A 25,835-nucleotide genomic window follows, 5' to 3' on the forward strand; every position below is an offset into this window, starting at 1 on the left:
AGTCAGAGTTCATCCACGTCACATGAGTCTCATACTGCATAGTTTTCTTTTATAAAGAGTTCTGGTCACTGTGCTATTTCACGGAGGTTAGTTTTATTCCAAATTAGAAATAACACACGGTCTTTCGGTCTTATAATTCTGCTGATTTCAGTGAATGGCTAATTGAGGAGAAACTGAAAAAATTCACCCATTTTTCATCTACACCCATTGCATTTGCTCATTAACTGAATGATTTTAACTGTCTTACCAGTAGAATATTGATTTATTTTCTTTTAGTTCAAATGTTTTATCTATTTGTAATCAGATGAATCCAGTTGTTGTTGCAAGATTTGTATTATTTCAGTAATATACTAAATTATATAAAAATAGTAATATACTAAAAAACTACAATGAGTTAAGAGTAACTACAGAATGGATGACAAGTACAACTTTGCACTTGAAATTTGCCAATGTTTTGTTTTTTATTCGGCCATAATTTGCTGCAATCAGGACACCTAACAGCGTCTGCCGTTAGTTAGACTTGTCCTTGCATGTTTAGGTTTTTAAATTTTTTGCATGGCAAGTTGCTGAAAGTACGAGCAGATAACGTCACAACGAGAGAAACAGAGCATTGTAGTTTGGTACATTACTGAACTAATACAGATCTTGCAACAGCAACTGGATTAATCTGGACTACAAATAGATAACACTTTTGAACTAAAAGAAAATAAATCAATATTCTACTGGTAAGAAAGTTAAAATCATTCAGTTAATGAGCAAATGCAATGGGTGCAGATGAAAAGTGGCGAAGAGAGCAAGCAACTGTGTAGCTCCTTAACCAATCCGATTGAAGGATTGTGTAATTATCAGCGCAAGGACTGAGAAAGAAGAGTAAATTAGAGTGGGTGAATTCAATGTCAAATCAGGTACAGAAAGAAAAATAAAGAGAGGGAAAGCAAGCTTGGATTAAGAGAGATAGAAAAAAGAGACAGAAAGGAAAAGTAAAACAAAAACAATTTAAAATTTAAATTTGACATTTTTCAAATCCCCAGAAACAATTAATGGCCCAGAAATTCCGTTCGCAGGCCTCCCGCGGGCGGAGGGCTGTGATCTGGAAATATCTGCGCCTGGACCGGAGGGATCCCGGGAGGCGCAGAGTTCCGTTGCTGGGCCTCTCCAAACTGCCGGTGCGCAGGGCCCACGTATCCCAGAGGCGCAGGCGGTTCACAGCGTCCCTGGGATCACGTGGGCCATGGGGAGCCAATCAGAGAAGGAAGACCTGTCAAATATATGAATAGCGATCACCCCCAAAACATAGTAAAACTTTAAATAATTTTTTTTTTTAATCACATTTTTAAAATGACTTTAAATTACAATAAATTAAGTATTCTGAACAAAAAATTTAAGTTTTTAACGGGGCTAAAAATAAACTTACCTTTCTTTAAAGTATTTTTAAATGATAAATCAGTGGAAACATTTTTTTTTTACTTTTTCAACTCTTATCCTGGTAAAAGCAGGCCTTATGCTTAGAATTGTAAGTGTTTTCTGCAGGCGGAGGGTCTCCAAAAAACGGAGCTCTCCACCTGCAGAGGCCCTGCTACCTGGGCAGGCGGATGATCTGACAGATCGGAAATGCCGGTTTCCAGCGCATGCGCGGTGCATGTCTAAAACCGGCATTTCTGATGTCCTTACGGGTGAGTACACAGCGCGTACGCACCCGTAGGGAACGGAATTTCTGCCTCAAAACCTGAAGGAATGAGACTCTGGCACTGAAATTTAACTACTACAAGTGTAGAGTTAACTTTCTGTGGCGAGTTTAGTTTGTATCTACTGCGCAAATACAGCAACGTCACACCGTTCAATGCATTTCAATGGTGCGGCAGACAGCGAGATGCCATTTCCGAGAACAAAACTGCAGATCAGCGACTTTTGGATTTCCACATTTAACCACGCATCTGCCCTCGCCTGAAGTTGCTGCAGCATTTGCATATACATAACAGCGAGCACCAATAGCCATTGTGTTCTAAGTGGTTGAGGGGTAGCTGAATCCCTTTTATTTATGTGTATCTGCAAGAGAAATGAGACCAGCAGGATAAGGGTCAACTTACAGGAGGGAAACACTAGAAGGACTGTATCGTTATTCATGCATGATCGATAATTCTTGGTTAGGTAAAGGTATCAAGGGATGTGGACCAAAGCAGATAAATGGAGTTGAGGTACAGATCAGCCATGTTCTGATTGAATGGTGGCACAGACTCAAGGAGCCTGAATGGCCTACTTTGGTTCTTATATTCCTGTGCAAAGAATGGGAGTTCTGGATAAAATGTCCCTAATTTAGACATGTTATATAAGCTGTATAGTTTGCTAGCACCAAGTACTGTTGCAGAGATATTTGATGAAGAATGAAAGACTACCTGTGAGAGTTGTACTTTGGCTGTTACACCTGTACCACTGAAGTCCAGTCACTGGTCCAGCATTATACAGGTACAGTCATTGGCTACCATTGGAGTAGATTGTACTTAACACTGAAATGGTAGCTATTTGCAACATTAAAACAGTTTGACATCATAATAGAATCAATCTAATAGTCGTAACAATCTATGATGTATATTCTAAGGTTCAGTGGAGAGCAGCTGTTATTTATAAAGTTCATTCTCAGATTGAAAGTATGACAACTTCATTATAATATTAAGAATGAAGACCAGTGTTGTATGAGATTAACAAGTAATTTATTTCTTGGGCAGATTCTATTAGTAGTGCTGTTTCATGTGTGATGCAGCTGATTTTGTTAACTATTATTTATGTGATGATATGACCGAGGCAATAAACAGTTGGCACACCGGTTGAAGGGGAAGGTAATTGTAAAGAGGAGGACTTTAAAAGCAAGTCTAAGGAAGATTGACAAAGATTATGATCTCGGTAATAAGTGCGAGTTGGGAAGGGAGCGGGTGGGAGATTTAGCCTCCGGGAAACCCGAAAGTATGGGTTTCTTGGAGGTTCTGCTGAATTTAACGGCAGGACCAGATTTCAATTTTTTTAATCGTTTCCCCAACCGCCCCCTGCCAGACTGCGAGACTCATTGGTTGTCAGGCAGGCAGGCAGGCAGCTCGGGAGTGGAGCGGAGGTGAATCGGACATGGTGGGGGGGGGGCGCGAGGGGAGGGGAGTTGGACATCAGAGGTTGGTGGGGGAGGGGTGTTAAACATCAGGTCAGTGGAGGAGGAGCATTAAACATCAGAGGTTGTTGGAGGAGTTGGGCATTGGAGGTTGTGGGGGGTAGTATTCTGCAGCGAGTGTCTCACCTCCTGACTCCCCAAAGCCTTTCCACCATCTACAAGGCACAAGTAAGGAGTGTGATGGAATACTCTCCACTTGCCTGGATGAGTGCAGCTCCAACAATACTCAAGAAGCTCGACACCATCCAGGACAAAGCAGCCCACTTGATTGGCACCCCATCCACCAACTTAAACATTCACTCCCTCCACCTCCGGCGTACCGTGGCTGCAGTGTGTACCATCTACAAGATGCACTGCAGCAACTCGCCAAGGCTTCTTCGGCAGCACCTCCCAAACCCGCGACCTCTTCCACCTAGAAGGACAAGGGCAGCAGGCGCATGGGAACACCACCACCTCCAAGTTCCCCTACCATCCTGAATTAGAAGTATATCGCCGATCCTTCATCGTCGCTGGGTCAAAATTCTGGAACCCCCTACCTAACAGCACTGTGGGAGTACCTTCACCACATGGACTGCAGCGGTTCAAGAAGGGGGCTCATCACCACCTTCTCAAGGGCAACTAGGGATGGACAATAAATGCTGGCATTGCCAGCGACGCCCTGATCCCATAAACAAATAATAAAAAAGTTGAACATCGAACGGCGGTGGAGGAGTTTGACGTCAGAGATCGGAAGGTTAGTCAAACATTGGGAGGGTCGGACATCAGGAGGGTCAACAACTACACCAACTTGCATTTATATAGCGCCTTTAATATAGTAAAATGTCCCAATGTGCCTCATAGGAGCATTATCAAACAAAATTTGACACTGAGCCACAGAAGGAGAAATTAGGACAGATGACCAAAAGCTTGGACAAAGAGGTAGGTTTTAAGAAGTGTCTTAAAGGATGAGAGAGAGGTAGAGAGGCGGAGATGTTTAGGGAGGGAATTCCAGAGCTTAGGGCCTTGGCAGCTGAAAGCACGGCCACCAATGGTGGAGCGATTAAAATCGAGGATGCACAAGAGACCAGAATTGGAGGAGCGCACAGATCTCGGAGGGTTGTGGGGCTGTAGGAGGTTACCGATGGGGAGGGGCGAGGCCATGGAGGAATTTGAAAATAAGGATGAGAATTTTAAAATTGAGGCATTGCTGGACCAGGAGCCAATGTAGGTCAATGAGCACAGGGGTGATAGATTAATGGGACTTGGTGTGAGTTAGGATACGGGCAGCAGAACTTAGGATAAGCTCAAGTTTATGGAGGGTGAAAGATGGGAGGCTGGCCAGGAGAGTGTTGGATTAGTCAAGTCTAGAGGTAACAAAGGCACGAATAAGTGTTTCAGCAGCACAACTGGGGTAATGTTATGGCATCCAGGGTCCGATCACAGTCAGCCGAGCGAGAGTGTCAGATCACAGGGTGGTTTATAGGTTTGCTTGGTGGGCTGGGGCAAATCACTCCTGCTCCTCTCAGCCCACCAGCAGTGCTGGAAAGGCACTTGCCTGTTCCACCCAGTCGCTCTCGCCTCCCTTCAGCAGCATGGTTTCCAAGGCCCAGAAAGCCCAACCCAGAGGAGTTAAATGTGAAACCGAGGTTAAATTTGAGGCAAGCAGCCTCATTAAAATACTTTAAGGACAGACCTGCCTCTGGAGAGCAGGTTAGTCATTGCGTTGGAGGCAAGTTGTGCCATTATTTTATTTATGAGCCCCCCATCCGCCTTCCCCCACCCCTCCTTGGGGGACAAAATTCCCCCTACATCTCTGTACTTCTTGTATTCAACATATTCATAGCAAATTAATTCATCCATGATAGGATTCCTGCACTAATTTTCAGAGCCCTACAGCACTAGACATGACATAGAATCATGCACAAGTGCTGGACACCAACTTTGCTGCTTTCCAATTTCAACACTAAGAAGACTGCCTACTGCAAATAAAATGTTGTTCTTACAATTCCTGCCCCCTTAGTGGGCAGCCTCTTCGGATTTAATCTAACTGGAAAATGAGCCAACCATCTTCTTGGCATCTTGATGTGCCAGAATTGCGAAGGTTGGAACCTTGTCACGTGTGGGAGCTGACCCACATCCTAAGGTTGTGATAATGGCACGTTGTGCCACTGGTTTTCGACTAATATATACGTTCAAAGTTTCCCTACATAAAGCAGTTGTGTGCGCAGAAGACGTGTTGCTCAGAGTGAGGCAGAGGTTAACCGGTAGGAAAGGGGAGTGACGAAGAAGTGCACAGGCTGAAAGAATTTGGAAAGAAGTTTGTAAGATGGGCTGAATGGCAGCAAAGGAAATTTAAAAAAAAATTAATTCCTGGAAAATAAATAAGTATTTTTACTTACAGTTTTTACAATGACAGTACTATTTTTAAACAATAGCGAAATACTGCGGATGCTGGCAATCTGAAATAACAACAGAAAACGCTGGAAAAACTCAGCAGGCCAGGCAGCATCCGTGGCGAGAGAAACAGAGTTAACGTTTCGGGTCTGGGAGCCTTCTGATGAAACTCTGTTTCTCTCTCCACGGATGCTGCCTGGCCTGCTGAGTATTTCCAGCATTTTCTGTTGTTATTTTATATTTCAATCAGTTAGTTTGTGAATTCTGTCTGTGACTACAGCCCTAAATCCAAGCATTATCCTTCTCCGAAATAATGTATCGCTATTGTGTGCACACAACTGTCAGGGCCCAGAATAAATAGGCTGAGAAACCTAATTTTATTCTGACACACTTAACATCACTTTACCTTTGCCCCCAAAGACCATACTAAGCCACTGATTTAATGCTCCATATTAACTGAATGAAAAATGGTAGCTTGACCATTGTGTCAAATAAAAACTTCTTTACATAACTAGAACAGCTGGGCTGGGGTGACTGCTGAAGGTACGTTGCAATTTCATGAAAATAACTCCATTTATGCAAAGCAAAATATTCCTGAGTATACCCTAAGTGCATGAATATATTTACCAAGCAATATCGTGGGAACACCATTACATAGAATTACATTGAATATACGACACAGAAACAGGCCATTCGGCCCAACCAGTCCATGCCGGCATTTATGCTCCACTCGAGCCTCCTCCCGTCTTTCCTCATCTAAATCTATCAGCATAACCCTCTATTCCCTTCTCCCTTATTTGCTTATCTCACTTCCCCTTAAATGCATCTATACTATTCGCCTCAACTACTCCCTGTGGTAGCAATTTTCACATTCTCACCACTCTCTAGGTAAAGAATTTTCTTCTGAATTCCCTATTTCATTTCTTGGTGACTATCTTATATTAGTGGCCTTTAGTTTTGCTTTTCCCTACAAGTGGAATCACACTCTCTCTCTATCAAAACCTTTCAGAATTTTAAAGACCTCTATTAGGTCACCCCCTCGGCCTTCTCTTTTCAGGAGAAAGGAGACAGCCTGTTCTTCCTTTCCTGATGGGTGTAACCTCGCAGTTCTGGTATCATCCTTGTAAATCTTTTTTGCAGTGGCAGAAGGGTCGGTAACCAGAGGACACAGATGCAAGGTGATTGACAAAAGAACCAGAGGTAATACAAGGAAACATTTTTTTACACACTGAGTTGTGATCTGGAATGCACTGCCTGAATAGTGACATTCAAAAGGGATAGATACTTGAATGTTCAAAATTTGCAGAGCTCTGGAGAAAGAGCAGAGGACTGAGATTATTTGGATAGATCTGCCACAGAGCCGACACAGGCACGATGAGCTGAATGGCCTCCTTCTGTGCTGTATGATTTTATGGGGGAGAAATTCAGTATCGCCCCGTTTGGGGCGCAATTATCGACCGGGCGCAAAGTTTAGCGCCTGGCGCTAGTTATCGCCTCCGACTGCAAACTTGGCTTCTATTGCCCCTGGAGGTGATTGGAGCGCTAAATCAGGCACTACACACCTCTCTTAAGCCACTAACGCCAAGGAGCGAGGCGCTACCTCAGAGTGCTGGCAAAGCTTGTGATGTCAGTCAGCAATGGAGCACAGACACACTGGCGGCGGCCAGTTCTTAAAGGGGAGGGTCGATCTTGCTCTCCATCCACAACCTGCTCATTGCGCCACTCAATACCAGGACCGGGGCGCTGCACGCTCGACTGACGTCACGATCTGCGGGCGCAGGAGATCGTGGCGGTAGTGTTTAGCGCCGCCGCAAAATGCCTGGTCAATTTCGCGAGCGGCGCAAACATCGCCATGCCCGGGCGCTAGTTGCTTTGCGTCCCATTAGCACCCTCTTAGGGCACTAACGGGAGGCGCAAAGCAACCAAATTTTCCCCCCGATGTCGCCCAATAAATTGTGCAGTTTTTTTATAGCCATGTTAACTATTTGGTGTATAATTTTACAGATTAAAATTTGAAGAGTTAGTTCCTAATTTGGCAACTGTCTTATATCAAGTCAAAAAGCTGCTTTGTTCCAAATTTGACAAAAAAAAATAGTCAAATGTTTGCAAATTGTGAGGAAATGTTACCTAGAGATAGACTCACATTGACTGGACAGAATTTTCTCACAAGGTTTGGAAAATGCTGTAGATTTGAGACTATTGAATCTTGTGCCTCGATGGTATGGTGCTTTATTTTTGATTTGCGAAAGGCCACAACCTCCCTGAGTTTCTTCTCTTCCTTTGGGATTTAATGCGACACTAGGTTACCCACCTCTGCAGATATTAGTTTGTGGCTGGTGTTTATTGTCTTCCTCCTTGTAGAATTTACCGGTCACACAAGAAAGGGAGCAGAGCACTCTATTGAGAAATCACTTGGTTCAAATTCAGTCCTTCGGTCCACTTCCCCCGGGAATGTAAGGGGGAAAATTTTCTGCACAAAAGCAGGTGAAATGTGAAAACTTGTGGGACTGTCAATTTTCCTGAATATAGAATTTGAAACGCGAAGGCAGCTCCAGAGTACAGTAGAAGGTTTTTGAGGATCTGTTTTGCAGATTGTTTCACTGCCAGTTGGAGGGTTGCTCAGTCTATCTTTGTCCTCTGTGTGGAATTTACTGGGATAGTAGTTAATATTTCCATGCTAGACCGAGGATATATTATATGGAGCTGTGGGATATGAATCATATCCCATAAATCTTCATCATTATGCCGTGCTTTAAAAAATAAATTAGGTAAAGAGGCAAAAAAACAAGGTTTAACGGGGGCATGATATTCCTTTGTGTGTTAGTTTCAGTGCAACTGAAAGGAGCATGAGTGCTAATTAAACTATCATCGTGTGATGAGAGTAGGCAGTACATGGATTTCTCTCCAGATGAATCTTCAAAGGAAAAGTAGTTCCAGTAACTAGAATGTGAGGTGAGGCTATCTATATTTCATGGAAGTAATACCATGTAGAATATAAATTATATAGAGACAATAACAAATGTGAAAGCATTACCTGTCAAGGGTGCATTTATAAGAAACCCGTTCAGTCTTTCTGGAGGATTGGATAACTTGGAACTCATGTTCTTTATATAATTCATATATAGCAGTTTTACATTTGTTCTTGTGCATAAAATATAACTATGGCCCACCTAACCGGTTATGGTTGACTCAGAGGCTTGGTTTTCAGCATAATAATTTGATTTTTCTTTTGTTGATGCATATTTGCATCGATTAGAGATCCGGGCCTACAGATTGGATCACGGATGAATTCTGCACAGGCCTAAAGAGATCAGCGGCAGGACCGCCAGAAGTTCATCTGCTGGCCTTATTTGTATATTACTGGCCGCTCACCGGTCATGGGGGGGATGCGAGGTTGATCATCTGGAGACACCGGCGGAGGGCAGTAGGTTAGTATGGGGGAGGGGGAGGCAGTTGGGAGGGGGGCGAGCGCAGACCAGCAGAGGCCTGTAGTTTTAACCTGGAGCCAGGAAGAGCACTCCCGCTCCTCCTGGCCCAAAATTCAGGTAAGTATCAAATTTTGTATTTACCTTTTTGCTGGCAGCCTCCAGCATGGCATGTGGTGCACTTCCAGCACAGACTGAGCGTGTGCATGCTTCACGACATTTCAGCGCCCGTTTCTGGCCCAAGAAATGGTGCTCCGCAATCAAATTTCCAGGCCCCTGGGTCTTTTTTCTTGAAACAAGTCTCAAAACTACCTCAATGTCCCTTAATTTTAAGAAAGGATGTTAATATTCTTTGACGTCTGTCTACCTCAAGTTGGATACAGACCTCACTCTTTACTGATCATTTAATTAGCAAAATTTAGAAAGCTAGAGGATGATGCAGACCACCTGGAGTGTAAATAATTTTCCCCTCACCACTGAATTGTATTAATGCTTTCATTGTTACCTTACTTAGTGTCCCAGCTGACAGCACCAGTGATAAGATTAGCAACATGCTGATTTTGTAAGAGGCATTTATGATCTTTAAATGTACTTATTCAGATTGCACTGCCTTGGCTAGTTAATAATTGAAGAACATCCAATCTTGTAAAAACAATTGTTTAATCTAGTCTAAACAATTGTTTAGTCTAGTCTGCTTTGACAGGCAAATAACCTACAACATATTCAATGTAGGCGGTTCATTTTAATAAAGACAATGATATGTAAATTATTTACAATAGAAAAGTTAATAAAATAGTATGCAAAATTATAAACTAGCCAGTCTATCCAGCTGGTCTCATCATTTATTAGGTTTTTCAGAAAGAAAGAAAGCAACTTCCATTGCAGGACTGGTTATGTTACGGACGAGTAATCCAGAGGCCTGGACTAATCATCCAGAGACAAGAGTTCAAATCCCACCATGGCAACTGGGGAATTTAAATTCAGTTAATTAAATAAAAATCTGGAATAAAAAGCCGTAATGGTGACCATGATTGTCACAAACATCCATCTGGTTCAATAATGTCCTTTAGGGAAGGAAATCTGCCATCCTTACCCGGTCTGGCCTCTATGTGACTCCAGACCCACAACATTGTGGTTGACTCTTAACTGCCCTCTGAAATGGCCTGGCAAGCCACTCGGTTGTACCAAACCGCTACTGTGGGAGTACCTTCACCTCACAGGCTGCAGCAGTTCAAGAAGGCAGCTCTCCACCACTTTCTCGAGGGCAGTTAGGGATGGACAATAAATGCCGGCCTCGCCAGCGACGCCCACATGAACAAACAAAAAAAAAAAGGTGGTCTGATTGGTCGTGATGGGAACATTTTTTGTCAGCAATTGTTTTTATTCGTTAAACTGGCAACACATTTCTATCAACGCTGCTACCAATCCATGTTTATCATTATGCATAGATTCCTATTCAAGCCCCCATGAAATTCATCCCCATAGTTTGGCTCCAATGGCTTTTCATCAACACAGAAATATAAACCTATATATGACTGTTTCAGATTCCAGTCTGCCGTAGACATCTTCTTAGGTTCAGTGGCATCAGTCATTCCCGTAGACGGTCTGAATGCCTCACTTTTGCGGGAGTTGGCTCACACTGCCCGATATCTGCTTGTATGATAACATAACCCTTGAGACAAGACCCTTGAGACCTGAACCAGATATTCATGTTCCTTGCAAGTGTACTTCAATCTCACTGAAGGCATATTGAGCAAATATTTAGTGAGACCTGGCACCTTATGAATCGATAAGCTACTTATTTCACAGTAAGGTGAACATACAGAATGGCACTTATGATCAGATTAATTCAATCCAAACAGTACAACCTATCTTTGTGTAATAATAAAAAAAACTAAAGAACATGCCTCGTTTCCCTATATCAGGCGGTCCTCTTACTTGACCAACAAAACAATTTCTGACTATTCTCTCCAACCTTCTTGCAACCTTTTTCTGCCTGACTGCTTCACAGCAATCTATTTCCAAAAGCCTCTGCTTGACTGCCTGCCTGTGTGTCTTTTATCTTTCACTGTTCACAGCCAGAAAGGGAAGGCCTACTGAGCACCCAGGCCCAGTGACTTTCCAACATGATGGGCGAGAGGTGTTTATCGATTACCAAGACAAGCTAATGAATTGCTTATTATTTACAATCTGTGGGGAAAGAAGCTAGTTTATAAGCATCTTAACTACCTTTCATCTCTGACCCCTTTTGTAACTCAAATGAATAAACTATGCTTTACAACACAACATTTAAAATAACTTTTTTCCAAACCCTTTCTGTGGAAAAATGGTCACAATATCCTGAAACCTGACAACGATAATCAGTGAATCTACACAATACCTGTAATGGATAGCCTGCTATGATGTGAGATATTGTTTTTTCATGAGTGATGCCTATGTCCATTTTGTTTCTAATGGATAAAGGAGGGGGATGCGAGAAAGCCAGGACCACAAGGCTTTTACAATAATTTTGAATCAAAATACCATCCCGCAGGCTTAAGTGAGTTTGGGACCAGGATGAATGAGATTCAGTGTGAAGGAGATAGCAGTAACATTAAAGAAAATAAAGTGGTACCAATGACTAAGCTACAAAACATTGCTAATGGCATAGAATTTTCCTAAGAGCACTATATAAGCAGTGATTGAACTGGTGGCTTTATGTAGTTCCATATGTGACTCTTGACCCATGTCAGATATGACTCCGTCCCTGGCATGCAGTCAAATATTGTAATATTTTTATTGAGGTAGGCCATTTTTAATCTATTATTTAACCTAGCACCAAATAAGGAAAGAACGTGAGAATGTATATACAGTACTGCCTTATCTGGTCTCAGAAATGATCCAAAGCACTTCCCATACAATGAAATGCTTTATGAAGTACAGTCACTTTTGTCATTAAATAAATTCTGAAAAACCTGGTCAATTAACTGTTTATAAATCGGACAAGTGGAAGTCTTCCATTCACTGTATACAGTTCCGCATGCTTCCTCCTGAAATCTATGCGGGCACAGCTCCACTTATATATCTTTACACGAGAACATAAGAAGTGATGCAGATCGCCAACCTCTGGTATGTAGAGACTAGAAAGTAGTGTTGAATTAGACTAACTTCTCAGGTTTGTTTGTTGTAGGTGTGAAGTAGTTGATTTCAGAAATACAATGAAATAAAGTAATGTTGGGGTAAGGTGTTTCTTTGAGTCTGTCTGAGCTCAGGATGAGAATCACAAGCGTTTTACTGAGAAATATGCACGTCTGATCATTCCCATTAACAAAGTGGGTGTGCAGTCGCAACTTTCTAAAAATGAAATTGTATTTGGAAAAATCCCAGAGAGCAATTGTCAAGCCCAAACTGATTGAAAACAATCGTTTTGACAAAATCGACAGTTTAAAAGAAGCAGTGGTATATTTTTATGCATATATCTAACTGTAGTTATTATTACAATAAAGGCAAAGGTAATTCATTATGTGAATACTGCAAAAAAAAAAATGATGTTTCATTTTTGAGCAATCTTATAGCCCAATAGTAATCTCATTACTTTTCCAATTAATAGTGTCATTTTCTAGCATTCTCATTGGTAAATAGCAACCATATGACTATTCCGTTCCCATTGCAATCTAGCAATTTCATTGGCTGAAAGTGAGCATGTGACCAACCTGATTTTGTTGTGTATTTGATTAATAGGCCTCTGGACCAGTGGCAGCAAAAGCAGGCCAAAAGGGACAACGATTCATGAGTTTCAGTGTTATACAGTCATGGCTCATTGTTCTTGGCATCAACAGTTTCAACTTATTTTTCTTGAGATACATAAAAGTCCTTTCAAAAATATGTTGCTAGGGTAACAGAGTATAAATTCGAAGAGTGAGGTCAAACATTTTCTTCCCATTATAACATTAATAGAGGTACATAAGTAAAAGCAACTGAGCAATGTAACAACAAGAAATATAGATAGTATAATGCATCGAATACTGTACATAATTTTCCAGGAACAATACTTGGGAAGTCAGTTAGTTTTCAATAAAAAGTTCAGCTGCACTGATTGCCTTGAAATGTTTAGTATCCTTAGTGCAGATTTCCGGTAAAACATACAAAATACTTGCCATACAAATTTCGTGGAGCGTTCCAACACAAAAAACATGTTAATTCCTTTAATGCTCCTTGTGGTGGAGAAGCCATGAGAGCAATGAAAGCACTGCAATACATCTTGGGAAACGTCTCAAAGCATCACTATTGGGCTGTCTGAAACCCTTGTAGCAAATCCTTGTGAATAATGAATGTGATGGTGAAGCCCTGTGAAAATAGTGAATTTTTTACAGTTGATTTCAACAAGAGAGATCATTACAGCAAATGTGTGTTGGGCAGAAATCTCCTCCCTTAATCATCTTTCCTTCAAAATAAGCAAATTTAGTTCTGTAGGCCTCGCCTCATACAGTTGAGTCCTAAGTTCTGAAATCCTCCTTGCCGCTCTTCCCTGAAGTTGCTCTTAAGCATCAATGTCCTTGTTGTTGGACTTTGGTGTTTTCTTTATTATTCTTTACTCAAGATCTTTTTTTGGCTTCCATGTTTCTCTCTCTATTCTCATGGGAGCCCTATAACCTAGAGAATATATTCACTTGCCAATCCAAGTAAATTCATAGCATATGCCTGGAACAAATAGAGAACCCTCTTCGGTTTTGCTTTTATTCTGTGCTTTCATCTGATCATCCTTATGTTTGGAAGGTGGCAGAATAAAACTACACTGGACGTTGGTTTAAGCTTCAACTGCCAAGCCAATGCAGATTTAAATAGCTATATGTTATTTTTTTTTTTAAGCTGTTAATCAAACACATATTTTAACAAATTCCAGAAGATATTTGTATTTGAATTGAATGACTTAGTTCCCCACTTAAACATCAGGCACAGATTAATTTAAACTGGAACATGATTTCTGTGAGTGAAGCTGGTTTTTTAACCCCTTATGTACCATAACTGAATTAAAGAAGCTAATACCATGCGACGTCTGAGACAAATCGTCTCATTTCTATCAGCCCTTTTGATGGTAACCATGGTAATGGAGCATTGAAAATATCTGCCTGGCAATTCTGATTAATGAGTTAGAGGGTGGTGGTGGCCTTCATGCTGAGCTTTCTAGAAGAAAGAAGTATGAAATAAATGATGTGAATGAAGCTATCATCTAGATTATCTTTTCTGCCAGTGGTACTTGTATCACTACCTAAATTAAAGTGTGACCACAGTCATGTGAGTAGGCAACAGTAGACAACCCAACCAAGCATTCACAGAATAGAGCTTAGCCAAAATACGGGGATTGCCCACTTTTGATTTAAAAGCTTATTGTTGTCCACAATTTGGGTTGAATGAGCGCTGGCTGCAGGACACCATAATAGGGACCACTGCTAAGATCTAATTCAAGTGGATTCAATACTAGTTCAAACTTGTTAGCAGGTGCTTGGACCTGGTGTAGAGCTAGGAAACTGGAGATTGATTACATCAATTTCTTAGGTTAATTACGTCATAGTCAAGTAACAAATATATTAGTGTGATTGATAAATAGCTGCCTGTTCTTTTACTGCCCCTTCTGACCCCCAGCGTGGTAACATTCAATAATCTATGCTGCCTTTAATACTGTGGTGTACAGGAAATGGGTGTCCCTGCAACACTACGTAGCTGGAAATGTCTTTAAGGAGAGACAGTGATGATGATGCTTTACAAAAAGAGATTGTCACAACTAATCATTCATACCTTTCAAGTGTTAACATTTAATCGGAATATCCTGACTTGAAGCAGCACGGTTGAGAAAAGCAACAACGGTGCACAAGATTCTCATTTGCAGAGTCTACAGAGAACTGTGCTGTACTGGAACAACTTGGCTAAAAGCACGGCTAGTTCTGGAGCACAAGTCTTCAGCACGATAGCCGGGATGTTGTCAGGGCCCGTAGCCTTTGCTGTATCCAGTGCGCTCAGCTGTTTCTTGATATCACGTGGAGTGAATCGAATTGGCTGAAGGCTGGCTTCTGTGATGGTGGGGACCTCAGGAGGAGGCCAATATGGATCATCCATTCGGCACTTCTGGCTGAAAATTGTTGCAAACGCTTCAGCCTTGTCTTTTGCACTCGTGTGCTGGGCTCCACCATCATTGAGGATGGGGATATTCATGGAGCCTCCTCCTCCCATTAGTTGTTTAATGGTCCACCACCATTCACGCCTGGATGTGGCAGGACTGCAGAGCTTCGATCTGATCCGTTGATTGTGGGATCGCTTAGCCCTGTCTATAACATGCTGCTTCCACTTTTTAGCATGCATGTAGTCCTGTGTTGCAGCTTCCCCAGGTTGGCACCTCATTTTTGGGTACGCCTGGTACTGCTCCTGGCATGCTCTTCTACACTCCTTATTGAACCAGGGTTGGTCACCTGGCTTGATAGTAATGGTAGAATGAGAGATATGCCAGGCCATGAGGTTACAGATTGTGGCTAATTGTGGACTGAAAGTATCTACACTGTTAAGGTGAGTTGCTCTGGGAAGTGAAACAGCTTGATGAATCGCAATGAGAAATGAGAACATTGCAATGGCTTATGAGAAACTGGTGTTCCATGTCACAGCAACTAAGAGAAATATTAGTGAATGGCTGAGGGAACACATTCACAAGGCATTGAAAAAAGCAAGAGCTTTGCAAAAAATAATACAAATATGTGTCTGTACATCAATTTTAAGTTTGTCTCAGTTGAGCAAATAAGCAAATTCCTCCCAAAATATTATGAAAAGCTAAAGTGGCAAAAATTTGCCACACATTGTCGCTGCTATTAATTGAGATGGGAGAACACCATGGCAAAACATACAATAAACAGAAACATCACAACAAATCCCTGTAGAGAAACAATATCACCATGAATCCTCCAAAGGAGAGCAGGCCCAATTAGTATGAAAAAGTCCAGGAGAGAAACATTACAACTGAGCAAATCCTTCCTTTTCCTAGTTGTCCCTTGATTTTTGTAAACTAAGCCCACTTTATAACTTCTTGACTAGAAAAAGTGGGCAAGTGACTGGTTGTCAGGGATCTGTCGATGCTTTTCTTGAAGCAGCTACAAGAAGTTGTGGGCTTTTCCTAATTTGCTTCTAGGGATGTGCCTTCCTTGTGTTCCCACAGGTAGCTTAGTAGTAGGATCTCCCCATCTGGGTAATAAGGGAAAAAAAACTATGCCTTGCCATTCATGTTATTTCTGTAACAGTAGCAATCGGTTACTACAAGTCCTTTCTCGAGTGTTCAGAGACACGCACCTTACCGGCAATAAACTAGCAATCCACCAGGTAGCAGTGGGAAAATAAATGAATGGCAAGTGGCTGATTTATGTCTATTACTGTAGCCAAGAGAAGGATTCAGCTGGATGACTTATTCTGTGGTATCACTGACCCAGTGCATATTTCTCCTCCTCTAAGACTGATACTACTGACAGTGGAAATAAGGAAAACGGACCTTGTCTTATCTGTAGCTCTACCCCGCTACCGAGATGTTTAGGGCATGGAGTCTGCCCTCGGTGGGATATGACATCAGCCATTAATGGCAACTTAAAAAAAAAAAAAAAATACAATTTGCTTACGGTACAGATGCTGTTACAAGTAACCGCCTCATCCCCCTCCCTGACTGCTGATGAAAACAACACATTTCAGCACATAAAATCATCAATATTAAGGTGTTGGTTCAAATATTCACTGAGAGAGAAATGTGGCTTTTCAACTCACAACTGGTGGGTTCGGGTTATTGCCCTACCATGGAGAAAATTGCTGTCCGATTTTATTTTTTGTCATAGAGCTGCACTCTCCTCTTCAAACCAACGAGATTTTCTACATAATGAAATAGGAAGAAAAAATAGGAGTTTTAATGATGCAGCTTTGTTGAGCCAAAGAAAAACGCTAACACTATTTTACATGAATGAGGAAACAGCTGTAATTGAGATTAAATCTTTAATAGGGTGGTTTCTTTAAACATTACGTGATTTTAAAACAAAGAGACTCGCATTGTTCAACTTGTCCATTGCCAGCCTTTGCAGACACCATGGCACAGACTCTGCCGTGCTATTGTATTGTGCGTAAAATACAGTGGGAAATAAATATTTTGATTTGTTGCATCCACAGATAAATGTGCAAAATAAAAGGTTGACAGCATTTTTAATGCCATGGCAATGAAGCGAAACCAAATATTTGAGTAACTGGACTGAAAAAGCATTGAATACATTTAGGTAGCTTTAAGCAGACAGTATGATTGGCTTATCAGTTCCCATAGCAACAGCCAATGCTGAAAGGTTAGATAATCAGTATAACAGGAAAGCATACACACACACTCACACACATACACTCCCACTTAATGAATCGGTGTGATCACTCTGAATCCCTTGGTGTATACATGGGGTCTGATAATAAGGTGCTCCACTCTAACGCAACATGCCTACAAGTATTAAGAGAATAGCAGATTGTCAAGGCTTTGAATTTACCAGTATTTTGCTTGCAAAATTTCTCAAGCCAATTTTTTTTTACTTTAAGGACAGCTGTGCTGCTGCCCTCCTTTGTTCTTAAGCCTAATTATACATGCAGTACAGACAAAGTGTGTGTAAATTCCACATTAGAAGAATTAAAGGGGAGGTTAAAAAAAAAGCTTTCTTTACATGGGTTGGTTAGAATGCAGAACTTACTGTCACAAACTTTTGTTGAAGTATAGCCGATAAATTCTTTGAAAGGGAATCAAATAGTTGCTTGAAAATGAGGATATTAAAGGGACTGAGGACCAAGCAAGAGAGTGGATTATATTAGGTGGCTCATGTGGAGTAAAAATATTGGCCCGGATTTTGCGGTCAGCACTGACCTCGAAGAAAGCTGCCCACAAAGAACTAGCAATCTCTGTGGCGTGGATTTCATCTTTCCTGACATTAATTTAATTTTGGTGCCACCTATAGGGAATCTCCGATGTCCAACAATAGTGATGTCATCAAGCAGGCTAAGCAGCCAATCACATTGAAGAACTCTCACAGACAGCAAACCAGGAAGTAAAAAGCACTGATTATCCATAACTATTTACAGGAAACTCTCGATTTACCAGCACCTAAATAACCGGAAATCTCTGTTAACCGGCAAAATTCAGGAGTAGGTTCAGGTAAGTTTTACTTCATATTAGTGGCCGTTCCTGGATCTGTGGCTGTGTAATCGGGGTTCCTGCACTTGTTGCTAAGCAACAGGGACGCTTGGTCTGTGGCCGGGGTTCCTGCAGCTGTTGCTAAGCAACAGGGAAGCCTGGATTTGTTGCTGTGTACAGAGCTCTCATACCTTTTAACTATACCTCTCTGTAATTCGGACTTCTTGATAAACCGGCACCACGTCGGTCCCGTCGGTGCCGGATAAAAAAGAGTTTCCTGTAATAATTTTATAGACAGCGAAATAAAGATTGGGACATACACATGGGATTAAAGTAGAAGCTAAAATATCATAAACAAACTTCCCACTTCTAGTTTTCCCAGTGGCGGGACAAGCATGGGACAGGGGCGGGTGACCAATCCACTTCCAGGGGACATTGCTTCAATTTAAATATTGTAATGAGGCTGGAAGCCGCTATTTTCCCCTCCATTTTGAAATTAATTGTCTGGGGATGGGTTTCACACAATTTGTGAAACCCGGCAGTTGAACAGAGGCGGGGGCTGCTGCATTCAGGTGGTAAGTGGCTTTATACCAGGGTCCCAACCATACCCACCCCCACCCCCGCGATCGGAGACCCCAACCCCCCCAACGAAGCCTCCCATCACATTCCCAGGCCTCTTCCCCTCCCCACCACGCCCCAACAATGATGATGCGGCCGGCCACGATCCTCCGGTCTCCGGCCCCCCTGCCGATCCACCGCGACCCCCCCCCACCCGCCGCGATCCCCGATTTCCAATCTCCCCCCCGCCTCGATCCCCGATCCCCACCATCGTCTGCTGACCCCCGACCTCCCCAATACCCCCAACCACCCCCCAAATCGCCTGCCGATCCCCGACCCACTGCCGATCCTGCAACCGCCCCCAGCCGATCTCCCCCCCCCTCCCAATTGCCGACTCCCTCCCGCCGCTTGCCGACCTCCTCCCAATTCCCGAACACCGCCCCCGGCAATTGCTGACCCTCCCCCCGATTCCCTAACCTCCCCCGCCCCGCGCCAATTGCCGAACCCCTCCCGACTCCTGACCACACCCCCCCCCTCACCCAATCCCCTCCCCCGGACTGACCTCTCACAACTGAGACCTACTCACCCGCAGGTTTTCTCCCCCACCCACCACCCCCCCCCGAAGAAAATTCCGACCTTGGTCTTTACTCACTGAGTGCAATGCCACAGGAGGTTGACTAGTTATATAATGAGCATACTTTTCATTCAAAACACCTCCAAAGATCCATTTAATTTTTGGGATTGACCTACAATTAATTATTTTATGTAGTCCTTGACGAAGAGCGTGGAAAATAAAAGGTCAGCGCAGCCATGACCTTGATATCAACAATTAATAATTGAGAAAGAACAAAATTTCAAGACTCCTTTACTGTGTCCATTTACAGCAGTCACGAAATGAAGCAGTGCAGGCACCTGCTGCACATTTAAATCAAACTAATTGGCTCAGCCATGAGGAAGAACAAGGAGATCCTGGCTAGTTGGTATAAATCAGCAGAGGTGCGTTTAACTGTCACCCACTGGACTGAGGACACACTTCATCCATGTGACTTTCATGTCCCAACAAAACCGCAGTCGCAGGAACAGCAGATGGAGGTCATCAGGTTTCAAAGCTGCAATTACCATTCTTGATGAACATTGTGGGCGCTTTGGGCGCAATCAGGAAACTGGACGCAAATTGCGCTGTTTTTCTGAAGTGAAGTTGTGGTTCATGTTTCCGCCAAACTTAAAAAATCTTCCATGACCCGGAGCAATCGGGCAGCGTAATCGAACATTATCGTTTATTTTTTCCCCTTGCGTTAAAAAATACCCATGAATGTATTTAAGAGTGGTGACCTGGAGCAGTTTTATTAATACAGCTGTAAACGGGTTTATCACAAAAAAAATAAGCATTTTTAATAAGAATATCTAGTCCTCCACCTGTGAGTAGCCTGATTTTATATCACTGAAAATGACTTAAAAAACGAAACGGAACCACTTACTAGTTTTATTGATATACACTAGTCAGTTTCTGAGTAAATTAATATTTTATTATTTAAAAACCTTTAAAGCATGCATTTGTGCCCTTGTGCCTATAAAGAAATGAGCTCAATTTGAAGAGCTTCCTCGAACGGCTGCAATTGGCGGAAACTCGCCATGCTCGTTATTTTGATCTGGAGCGAACATCGAGACATGTTTAGTGGGGGAGAGTTGATTTCCAGTGCAATGATTTTTATACCAGCACAGAAGATCATGGAACCTCAAATTACGCTAGGTGGAACTTGCATTTAAAATTCCGCAATCTTTTACGCTGGTTTGGCCAATTGCACTGGTAAAACCAGTAGAAACTAGGCTCAAATATCTACTTACTGTACCATAGATCACAAGTGAGCAGTTAGATTATCCCAAGTTAGAATGTTATTTGAATGAAAATCAAAGGATGCCGTTATACTGCAGGTACCAGGCTCAGTTTGATATTGCACTATGCTCAGCCAACAGGCCTGAGTTATACTGCGGACAGTAATCTGTGGAATTCTCTGCCCCAGAGAGCCGTGGAGGCTGGGTCATTAAATACATTTAAGGTAGAGATGGACAGATTTTTGCAAGATGAGGGAGTGAAGGGTTATGGGGAGCGGGCGGGGAAGTGGCTTTGAGCCCAAGATCAGCCATGATCTTATTGAATTGCGGAGCAGGCTCGAGGGACCAAGTGGCCTATTCCTGCTCCTATTTCTTATGTTCTTATGGACCGTGCCTCACATTGAGCTTAGCGACAAAGGACTTCTTCACATGCATGCTCATTTTTAATGTTATGTGTTTGCACTGGCAATATTAAGAAGCACAAATCATGTTATAAAATTCACAGGAGTGGTAATATAATTGCAACTGTAGAAAGGGTTTGAAATCATACACACTCATCAAACAGCTGAAAAAATTCCCCGGCAGGAGTCACACCTCCAAGAAAGAGAGAAAATAGAGGGGGACGAGTCGGGGCACAGATTCACTGCCCAAAAGTCAGGCTTTGAATTCTAAAACCAGAACTTTTGGTTGTGTAATAGTTTCAGTATGTCGACAGCTCAAATATCTTTTTATAAGTTCCTTATTTTCAAATTTTATCTTATTATAATTTATTACATGTGTATTTTAAATTTGTCCATTTGCTTCCGTTGATATATGAAGTGTTTCGACACTGCAGTGCACAGCTCACTTGTACGAGGAGAATTTAGGAGCCATTGATAATTTCTGTCGGGTTCCATGCCTGTATCAGGTAACCTTGGCTTTCCACTTTCGGTTCTTTTGTGAAAAACCCATTCTTAGTTGCAGATTGTGCCACAGCCATCAACAGATATTTTGTCCAAATTAATTGCTAATGTGAACACAATCATAGAAATTCAAACCATGATGCTAAACAATCCCACCAGCATATGTGATAAAAGTAGTGGCACAGCCAAGAGTCCCATTCAGCCAACAACTAGATTAGTCACCGTATGAGAATGTGGCCCTTCATAAAACGTTAGTTAATTCCCTAGAATATGTTAAGTGGAAGCAGCTGAACACTAATCAAGCTTCAGACAACTTCTCTACTGTTGTATATGACAGTGCCGTCTTTCCAAAACTATGCACATCTGGCTGTTACACATTGGCCCAGAACTTGGTGTCGGGGGCTTGCCGCGCGTGCAAGCCCCCGATGTGCACTCACCCTGCGCGCCGACATCTGAAACCTGGCCCGCAGTGGATTTCCTGTCACAGGCCCGGTTCAGCTGTCGGCGTGCTGTGCTAACCTGATCCAGCGGCGTAGTTAGTGCGATGTGCCGGCTGGGATCAGGTGAGCACTGTTCAGCCAATCAGGGGAGGGGAAACTTCATTCATAAGTTTGAGAGTAAGAACTGTCAAACTCATGAGAAGTACTGCACCCCAAAACACTACTTAAACTTTAAATAAAATTTAAAAAAACACCCCAATCATTAAATTAAGTATAAATAAGTTTTAAAAAATAATTTAAACAATAATTTTTTTTTTTTTTGAAATTTTTTTTTTTTTAATGAAAAGGGTCTAAAACCAAACTTACCTTATTGTAGATTCTTTAAAATAATAAACCTGTGGAAATTTTTTTTTCTAAATTGCACTAAAACACCACTTACCTGTAAAAATAAATACTTACGTGTGCTTTTTACAAGCGTAAAGACTGGAGGCCTTTACACATGCGCAAATCCCCCAAAACAGAGGAAATCCAAGACGCACGTGCTGCCCCCTATAGCGCACGCGCTAGCCTCTTCAACTCTTGGGTTAGAGGAGAGGAAATGTCGGTTTTCAGCGCATGCGCTGTGCATGCTGAAAACCAGCATTTCCTCCGGCCAGACGCGTGAGTACCCCTTCCGTACTCACGCGTTTGGGGAGGAATTACTGCCCCATTGTTACTAGATGGATCCCTGGGATGAGAGAGTTGTCCTATGAGTAGAGATTGAGTAGACTGGGCTGATACTCTCTGAAGTTTAGAAGAATGAGAGGTGATCTCATTGAAACATCTAAGATTCTGAGGGGGATTGACAGGGTAGATGCTGAAAGGTTGTTTCCCCTGGCTGGAGAGTCTAGAACTAGGGGGCATAGTCTCAGGATAAGGGGTCGGCCATTTAAGACTGAGGTGAGGAGGAATTTCTTCACTCAGAGGGTTGTGAATCTTTGGAATTCTCTACCCCAACGGGCTGTGTGGCTGCTCAGTCAATGAGAATATTCAAGGCTGAGATAGATACATTTTTGGAGTCTAGGGGAATCAAAGGATATAGGGATCGGGCAGGAAAGTGGAGTTGAGGTCGAAGATCAACCATGATCTCAGTGAATGATGGAGCAGGCTCAAGGGGCCGTATAGCCTACTCCAGTTCCTAATTCTTATGTTGTTTAAAGGGTAAGAAAGATGCACTGAAAAGTAGGAAAATATATTGGGCCGTATTTTCCGATCAGAGGCTTCCTGCGTGCGGAGGCCTCCGATCTGGAAAAATCTACGGACTTACCTGAGGGCTCCCGAGGTGCATATACATCCGCTCCTGGGCCTCTCCAAACTTCAAGTGCGCAGGGCCCACATATCCCAGAGGCGCAGGCAGTTCGTAAGCGTCCCTGGGATCACGTGGGCCATGGGGAGCCAATAGCAGAAGGGAATCTCCCTTCATACACTTGACAGATAGACCTGTCAAATATATGAATGGAGATCACCCCAAAAACACAGTAAAACATTAAATAATTTTTTTAAAACATCACGGCCTAGAAATTGGGTTGAGGCGCCAAGTTCGCCTGGGCGCTGATTTTTGCGCAGCGTTCGGAGCATTAACGAATGTCAGAAATTCAGTTTCAGCGCCCCTAGAGGGAGACGGGGCGAGGCTCGAGGCGCTCCGCGTCCCTCTTAGGGCGCTGAAACTGAATATCGCAGCGCAATGTGCCGCAGCGCCACACGCTGCAGCACGGCACGCTGCAGTACTGCAGGCCTTCCTCCCATTGTTAAGGGGGAGGGGCCTGCAACAGCGCAATCCCCGATCGCGAGTGCCGACAAAAGAGCCCGGCACCAAGGAGAAGTACCGGGCTCTCGGGAAACAGCCGGCAATGCCGCGGGGGGGGGATCAGGAGGCCAGGGACGGAGGTGCTGGTAGGCGGCCGCCCCGCACCTCCACCTTAACTTGCTCCACTGCCGGCACAACAAGGCCCCGTGAACCGGGCGCGGGTAGCGAATGGCGCTACAGCAGCGTTCGCTACCAAATATCGCGAATGGGGCGCTGCGCACACCGATGACGTCATCGGTGGTGACGCAGCGCAACAGGCTAACGCCACCATTAGCGCCTCCGCTGAATATCGAGGGAGGCGCAGCCAGTGGCGCAACAGCCACTGACTGCCCTCTTTAGGCGCTAATAGGTGGCGCTACATACCCAATTTCTCCCTCCACTTTTTTAAAATGAGTTCAAATTGCAATAAATTAAATATTTTAAACAAAAATTTAATTTTTTGAAAAAAACTATTAAAGTTTTTTACAGGGCTAAAAATAAACTTACCTTTTTTAAAAAAGTTTTTAAATGATAAATGAGTGAAAACATTTTTTTTACTTTTTTCAACTCTTATGCTGGTAAAAGCAGGCCTTACGCCTGCTTTTACCAGGTTTAAGATTTCTAAGGGTTTTCTGCAGGCGGAGGGGCTCCAGAAAGCGGAACGCTCCCCCCGCAGAGGCCCTTCTCCAGGGCAGGCGTCCAATCTGTCAAGAGCATTCTTGACAGATCGAAAATACCAGTTTTCAGCACATGCACTTGGCATGCTTGAAACCGGCAATTCTGATGCCCCTACAGGTGTGTACACAGCCCGTACACACCCGTAGGGATCGGAATATACAGCCCATTGTTTATCGTCTAATCAATGCTCCTTATCGGACTCTATTAACGATTAGCTGTTTAAACATCATATTTTACTTTTACAGGATTGTAAAAAGGAGGGGACATTTCCTGGAGAGTAATCTGATCTAAAGGTAAGGAAATCATTTTATTTTCAGACTGCTTCTAATTCTGAAAGTAAACCATTGGCCTGGATCAAATAAAGCTCAGTAATTTCTCAAATAACAACAGAAAATGCTGGAAAAACTCAGCAGGTCAGGCAACATCCGTGGAGAGAAATTTGAGTTGACGTTTCGGGTCGAACCCTTCTTCAAAACTGGAAAGAAAAGAAAATAGATCGAAGGCAGGGCTGCGATCGGACAAAAGAAGTAAAAGAAACAAAAGCAGTAAAAGAGACAATAAAAGGTATTTGAAGCTAGACGAGATGGTAATAGGCTGAGATTAGGTGTGAAGTGTACTGGCAGGGCAAGAGATAGCTGCCAGGTGTGAGAGAGAAACAAAAGGAAAGGAGGGGGGGGGGGAAAGGAGTGGAAAAATTACAAGAACAAATGTAATAGGGGCCGAGGTTATGATCTGAAATTGTTGAACTCGATATTGAGTCCGGAAGGCTGCAGAGTGCCTAATCGGAAGATGAGGTGCTGTTCCTCGAGTTTACGTTGAGCTTCCATGGAACAATACAAGAGGCCAAGGACGGTGAGGTCTGAGTGGGAATGGAGCGGTGAATTGAAATGACAGGTGACCGGAAGCTCGGGGTCACCCTTACGGACTGAACGGAGGTGTTCCGCAAAGCGGTCACCCAATCTCCGTTTGGTCTCCCCAATGTAGTCACGATGCGGTCTCCTCTACATTGGGGAGACCAAACACAGATTAGGTGACCGCTTTGCGGAACACCTCCGTTCAGTCCGTAAGGGTGACCCTGAGCTTCCGGTCGCCTGTCATTTTAATTCACCGCTCCATTCCCACTCGGACCTCACCATCCTTGGCCTCTTGTATTGTTCCATGGAAGCTCAACGTAAACTCAAGGAACAGCACCTCATCTTTCGATTAGGCACTCTGCAGCCTTCCGGACTCAATATCGAGTTCAACAATTTCAGATCATAACCTCGGCCCCTATTACATTTTTTCTTGTAATTTTTCCACTCCTTTCCCCCCCCCCTTTCCTTTTGTTTCTCTCTCACACCTGGCAGCTATCTCTTGCCCTGCCAGTACACTTCACACCTAATCTCAGCCTATTACCATCTCGTCTAGCTTCAAATACCTTTTATTGTCTCTTTTACTGCTTTTGTTTCTTTTACTTCTTTTGTCCGATTGCAGCCCTGCCTTCGATCTATTTT

At 43.0% G+C, this 25,835-nt stretch overlaps 1 protein-coding gene across 11 annotated transcripts in view; it reads left to right on the forward strand.

Moving 5' to 3' along the window:
- tnrc6c1 (trinucleotide repeat containing adaptor 6C1) overlaps positions 1-25,835 on the forward strand; it is a 672,712-nt gene that overhangs the window by 40,671 nt on the left and 606,206 nt on the right. For all 11 annotated transcript variants that reach the window (XM_085963536.1, XM_085963535.1, XM_085963529.1 and 8 more), the window contains exon 2: positions 24,588-24,635. The gene's annotated coding sequence lies outside the window, so the exon portion shown is untranslated. The remainder of the gene's footprint in view (positions 1-24,587; positions 24,636-25,835) is intronic.

This window comes from Somniosus microcephalus, chromosome 21 (assembly GCF_052327205.1).
Source record: "Somniosus microcephalus isolate GS21.2 chromosome 21, FLI_Smic_1.0, whole genome shotgun sequence".
NCBI classification, from domain to species: Eukaryota; Metazoa; Chordata; class Chondrichthyes; order Squaliformes; family Somniosidae; genus Somniosus; species Somniosus microcephalus.